Below are 6,038 nucleotides of genomic sequence, written 5' to 3'. Positions count from 1 at the left end.
AACATAAGCTCAGGACTGTGTTCCTGCGGAGATTAATTATGGCTTACCTACAGTGCTGGGACCATGTGTGGTGCATTTTTTGGGAAAGGTCTATGTAATGCCACTTATCTCAGAGAATGGCACTTGTAAAATCTAGCCATTTATGAGGGTGACATGCCTAGGTAATTATTCAAGTTATCTTTTCTTTATCAGCAGGTTCAAATCCTTTTGAGCTTTGCTTTGTCAAGGCAGAGATGAGTGTGAACTTGTAGGGGCCTGTTTCCACTTCTTCCAGGGACAGCCACTGGGACTCCTTTCCTAGGATGACTGGACCACAGCTCTTGCTTTGGAGTTGCCTAGGCTAAGGGTCTGTGTTATGGTTTGGGCATAATGTGTCCTGTGTGGTAGGGTGCAGAGTGGTGGTCAGCTCGGGAGGATGCTAACTTTACCAATGGATGAATCAATCCATCAATGAGCTCTTAGTGGAGCAGGCTACTAGAAGGTGGAAAAAATAAGTCACTGGGTGTGCAACTCGGAAGGGTACGTCTTGTCCCTTGTGCCTCCCTCCCTGGCTCATTTCTGTGTTCTCCACCCTGAGTTAAGTGGCTTTGCTTTACTACATCCTTCTGCCATGATGCTTCTGTCTTGTCACAGGCTGAGAAACACGCAGCCACCTGACTGTGGACGGCAACGTCTGAAACCATGACCCAAGAGAAACCCATCCTCCTGGATGTTCCCGCTCTCAGGTGCTCCGGCACAGTGATGGAAAGCTGGTTAGCATCTCATGTGAGCTTTTGCCTGTGGGCCCCATTTGACCTGTTGCCAGTTTTTAGATTGTGAATTATCAGCTTATATTTAAATTTTACTTAAATTAATATTATGTTCATGAATAGATATAATGTCTTTTACATTTTTAAATGTTAAAAAAATTGAAAGAATGATGTCATACATAAAAATGGTATGAGGGCTGGCCAGATAGCTCAGCGGATTAAAGTGCCTGCAAGCAGGCATAGGGGCCGGGGGTTCAATCCCAGGGACTGCCATGCCGATCCCGTCCCGGGGCGCCCTGAGGCAGCAATTGAGACTGGGTGTGGTGGCGCACATGTGTAATCCCAGGTCTTGGGAGGCTGTAAACAGGGGGATCACTATGAGTTCGATCTAGTAGTGAGACTCTGAAAACCCTGTAGACCCTTCCCTAAAATTAAAAAACAAACAAAACAAAAGAAAACAAAACAAAACAAAACAGAGTTTGATCCCCGGCATACTGTGCCAGCCCTGCCCTGGCCCCTGGGGTAAGCTGAGACAATGATTGAGACTGCATGGTGGCACATGCCTGTAATCCCAGAGGGTTTTTTTTTTTTTTTTTTGCAGAACTGGGGATTGAATTCAGGCCCTTGTGCTTGCCAAGGAAGTGCTTATTCCACTGAGCCATCTCTCCGGCCCCAGTCCCAGCGCTTGGGAGACTGAAAACAGGAGGATCACTACAAGTCCGATCTTTGTAGTGAGACTCTCTAGACCCTGAAGACCCTGTACTAAATGCATTTAAAAAATGGTATGAAATCCAATTTTGATGTCCATGAATAATGTTTATGTGACACACAGCCACTCCCAATCATGTCTGTATCGTTGTGGCTTATTTTCTACTTCAAGGCAGAGTTAAATGGTGGCACCCAACATTCTACGGCCCACAAAAGCTGAAATTCTTACTAAAGGGCCCTTTACAGGAAAAGTGTGCTGACCATTGTTATGTAGCTCAGACAAGTGAGTTTTTGTCCTTCACCAGATTGTTGAGTTGCAGTTGGTTCCTACAAGCTGGTGAGGATCAGTAATCTGACAGTGGGCTCTCCTTTGGACCTGTATTTCCTTTCTCTGGGCCTAACTTCTGAGTAGTTCAGGGAACAAAGTCACTTTATTCACTTATCCTCTGCCTGTGATGGGCAGGTCCATCTTCCTTCATGGTTCCCTGGGTCCTTGGAGGATTTAAAAATTGGAAATCTAGCCTCTTAATTTATATCTTTTCTTTTCTATATATACAAGGCAGAGTGTCCTTCTTTTGCTTTTTTTTTTTTTTTTTTTTCCTTCCTGGATCACACTTCTCTATTCCTAAAATCTTCTCCTAGGTCTTTCTCCTCTGGCTTTTCTACCTAGTGAGAGATTTGAAGTTAAGGAGTTTCAGCTTTACTTAAAGCATTCGTTGTCCACATACTTCTTACTTGTGTGCCTTTGGCTTCCTCAAATGTGTAATCCCACAGGTGGGTAATCCTACTTTATAGGAGAATATTCTCCCATAAAATCTTCAGGCTTAAGGGGCTGGGGAGATGGCTCAGTAGGATAAGCGCTTGACTGGCAAACGCAAGGATCTGAGTTCAATCCCCAGAAAAAAAAATCTTCAGGCTTATTACCTTACAATAAAAGCAGTCCTTTTAAAAAATAAGCATGTCGGACTGCATGTGTAGCCTAGCGGTAGAGTGACTGCCTAGCCTGTGTGTAAGGCCCTGGATTTGGTCCCCAGCCTTGCACAAAATAAATGAGGACAACCATGACATCTTGAAACTCGGTAAGCTTTTTTTAAATTTTTATTTATTTGTGTGTGTGTGTGTGTGTGTGTGTGTGTGTGTGTGTGTGGCCAGCTCAGCCCACCAGGGGGCAGGGCTGGCTGGCATGTGGTGCTGGGGGATTGAACCGCAGTCCCTGTGCTTTGCTGAGCTTGTTCTAAGTAGGTGCTTTAGACCACTGAGCCATCTCACCAGCCCGAGTTTGAGGATTTAGAAGCAGACTTATGTACCCAGAATTACTACCCCACGCTTGGGAGCCCTAAGAGTAAACAGAAAAAACACACCTGGGTACTGTTTAAAAAATGAATGTAGCAGGGTGTCATGCCACACATCTATGGTCCCAACACTTGGGAGGCTTAAGCAGGAGGATTGCTGAGAGTTCAAGGCCAGCCTGGACTGCATAATAAAACCTTGTCTTCAAGAATGACCAAAGACCAAAACCAAAACAACAGAAAACAACAACCAAGCCCCCCACCAAAAAGAAAAAAATATTAAAAAAATAGATGTATCTAATATGAATACAGCAAAATTTGTCATTTTCTTTCTTTTTTAAATGTATTTAGTACAAGGCCTACAGGGTCTCACTACACACATCGGACTCATAATGATCCTCCTGTTTTCAGCCTCCCAAGTGCTGGGATTATAAGCGTGTGCCACCATGCCCAGTCTCTGTCATTTTCTTTCTTTTTTTTTTTTTTATGAGCAGAATATATTTATTGGGGGAAAGAAAGCTCCTTTCTGAGAGAGGGACAAGAGGGGGCCCCCAGTGGGTGGTCCCCCTGTCATTTTCAATATATAGTTGAATGTTTCTTTTTACACTTCTCTTTTTTAAAAATTTTATTTATTTATTTATGGTGTGTGTGTGTGTGTGTGTGTGTGTGTGTGTGTGTGTGTGTGTGTGTGGCCAGCTCAGCCCACCAGGAGGCGCGGCTGGCTGGCATGTGGTGCTGGGGGATTGAATCGCGGTCCCTGTGCTTTGCCAAACCTGCTCCAAGTAGGTGCTCCAGACCACTGAGCCATCTCACCAGCCCCAGTTGAATGTTTCTTGATAAATATATAGAATCACAGAGTATTATCATCACTCCAGAAAGTTCCTTCTGATACTTTTGTAGTCAGTCTCCGCTCCTCTTTTTCCCCCCATAGTTTCCTTTCGAGAATGTTCTTTCCTTTTCTTTCTTTCTTTCTTTCTTTCTTTCTTTCTTTCTTTCTTTCTTTCTTTCTTTCTTTCTTTCTTTCTTTCTTTCTTTCTTTCTTTTTTAGATAAGGTCTTGCTATAGTTCAAGCTGCCCTTGAACTCATTATGGAGCCCAGGGTAACTCCAAACTCACAGAACTCCTCCAAGTGCCTCAGCCTGCCCAATGCTGGGGTTATAGGTCTGCACCACCCTACTCTTCCAGAATGTTCTGTAAGTGAAATTGTGCAGCATGCAACATTCGTGTTGTTGCATATGTCGGTAGTTTCTTTCTTTTTACTGCTGAGTTGTCTTTCACTGTGTGGATGTACCCCAACTGGTTTATTTATTCACCAGTTGATGGATCTTTAGATTAATTCCAGTTTGGGGCTATTATAAATGGGATTGCTAAACATTAGTGTGTGGAGTTTGTAGAGACTGATGGTTTCTTTCTTGTAGGTAAATTCCCAAGATGATTGTCCGATGATATGGTAAGTATATGTTTAACTTTGTAAGAAATGGTGCACTACTTTTAAAAAATATTCTCCCCAGTGAAGAAACATGAACCAAAGTATGTTATATGCCCAATACTTGCAAGGCTATGTGAAAAAATCCAGCTGGTTTAGGTTTGCTTTGGGTCACTCTTAGTGACCAAGTGTGTTCAGTTTCTTTCTCCATTGCCATGTTTCGATTCATGCTTTCATTCTACTTCAAATGTAACTACTGGTTGATTTTTTTTTTTTCAGAACTGGGGATTGAACTCAGGGCCTTGTGCTTGCCAGGCAAGTGCTTATTATACTGAGCCATCTCCTCGGCTTTGATTTATCAAATTATCTTCTAGCCTCTTTTGTTACCTGTTCCTCAATTTGATTCTTGCATCCTTTGGCCCACTTTCTCAACTAGGTAAGTATAGGTCAAATACCCCTTATCTGAAAGGTGTGGAACAATAAATGCCTCAGATTGATTTTGGAATATTTATATATACATAATGAAATATCTTGGTGATGGGACTCAGGTCTAGACATGAAATTTATTCATGTTCCACGTACACTTTACGCACAGTGGCACCTATGTTTTGACTTCAACCTGCCCATTGTAGGAGGCCATTTTCCACTCATGGTATAAGGTCAGACCTCAAAAACCTCAGATTTTGAGCCAGGTGTGGTGGTGCACACTACAATCCCAGCACTCACGAGGCTGAGTAGGAAGATCATGAATCCAGGCCCAGCTTGGGCTTCCTAGTAAGACCCTGTGTCAAAAAACATTTCAGGGGCCAGGGAGATGGCTCAGTGGAATAAGTGCTTCCCTGGCAAGTGCAAGGGCCTGAGTTCAATCCCCGGTTCTCCAAAAAAAAACATTTCAGATTTTGGAGAATATTTAGCCTGTACATTCCAATCCTGTTCTGCATCCTCCTCTTGCTCACTCTAGCTTTTTCTCATCTTTTTGAACCAGTTTGCTCTCTCTCTCTCTCTCTCTCTCTCTCTCTCTCTCTCTGTCTCTCTCCCCCCCCCTTTTTCTCCCACTCCCTTTCTCTCTCTCTGTATTGAGTACAGGGTGTTCAGGGTCTCACTACACAGATCACACTTGTAGTGATCCTCTTGTTTTCAGCCTCCCAACCACTGGGATTACAGGCATACACCACCACGCCCAGTTTCAATTGCTGGCGGGGCCAGCACAGCAGGTCCCAGGGATCGAACCCCCAGCCCCTGTGCTTGCTTGCAGGCGCTTTAATCCACTGAGCCATTTGGCCAGCCCTTCTACTATGCTTTCCAATTTTTTTTTACTTCCTTTTTCTTTTTTCTAATTATGTATTTTTATATTTAACAGAAATGGGATCCTAACTTGTAGCACATAACCTTTTTTTGCTAACAACATGTGTATGTAGCAAACATATCTTATCAGTGAATGCATCTTCTCATCTCAGAGGCCTCTTTCTGAAACCCAAATCCGTATACAATTCAGTCATTAAAACAGTAAATCTCTTCTGTGGCACTTTCAGCCTAAAGCTGTGGTCTCCAGACTCTGCTGGGATTTAAAACTGAGCCACCTGGTTCCCACGCCTAGAGTCCACAATGAATTTGTTTTCACCGCACTTCGGGCGTAGAGAGTTCTTGAAGCTCCCGGGGTGCCGCTAAGGCACAGTAAAGCTGGGGCCTGATGCAGCCCGGAGCGGAAGTCTGCAGCGTGCAGGCTGCCCACCAGGTGCAGCTGCCCGCCTATTTGCTACGGCTCCATGTGTTTTTCATTTTTAAGTGTTAAAAAAAAATGGAATGAATAATATTTAATGACATACGAGGGGCCAGGGAGATGGCTCAGTGGAATAAGTGCTTCCC

General features: G+C 43.8%; 1 long non-coding RNA gene across 1 annotated transcript in view; it reads left to right on the top strand.

Moving 5' to 3' along the window:
• The first annotated feature begins 641 nt into the window (after positions 1-641).
• LOC111817273 overlaps positions 642-6,038 on the top strand; it is a 7,586-nt gene continuing 2,189 nt past the window's right edge. The window contains exons 1-2 of the long non-coding RNA XR_002821514.1: positions 642-765; positions 4,165-4,196. This is a non-coding gene — a long non-coding RNA (uncharacterized LOC111817273). The remainder of the gene's footprint in view (positions 766-4,164; positions 4,197-6,038) is intronic.

This window comes from Octodon degus, unplaced genomic scaffold (genome assembly GCF_000260255.1).
Source record: "Octodon degus isolate 3935 unplaced genomic scaffold, OctDeg1.0 scaffold00004, whole genome shotgun sequence".
NCBI lineage: Eukaryota > Metazoa > Chordata > Mammalia > Rodentia > Octodontidae > Octodon > Octodon degus.
The sequence above is the reverse complement of the archived record's forward strand: the minus strand, read 5'-3'. Positions and strand labels throughout refer to the sequence as shown.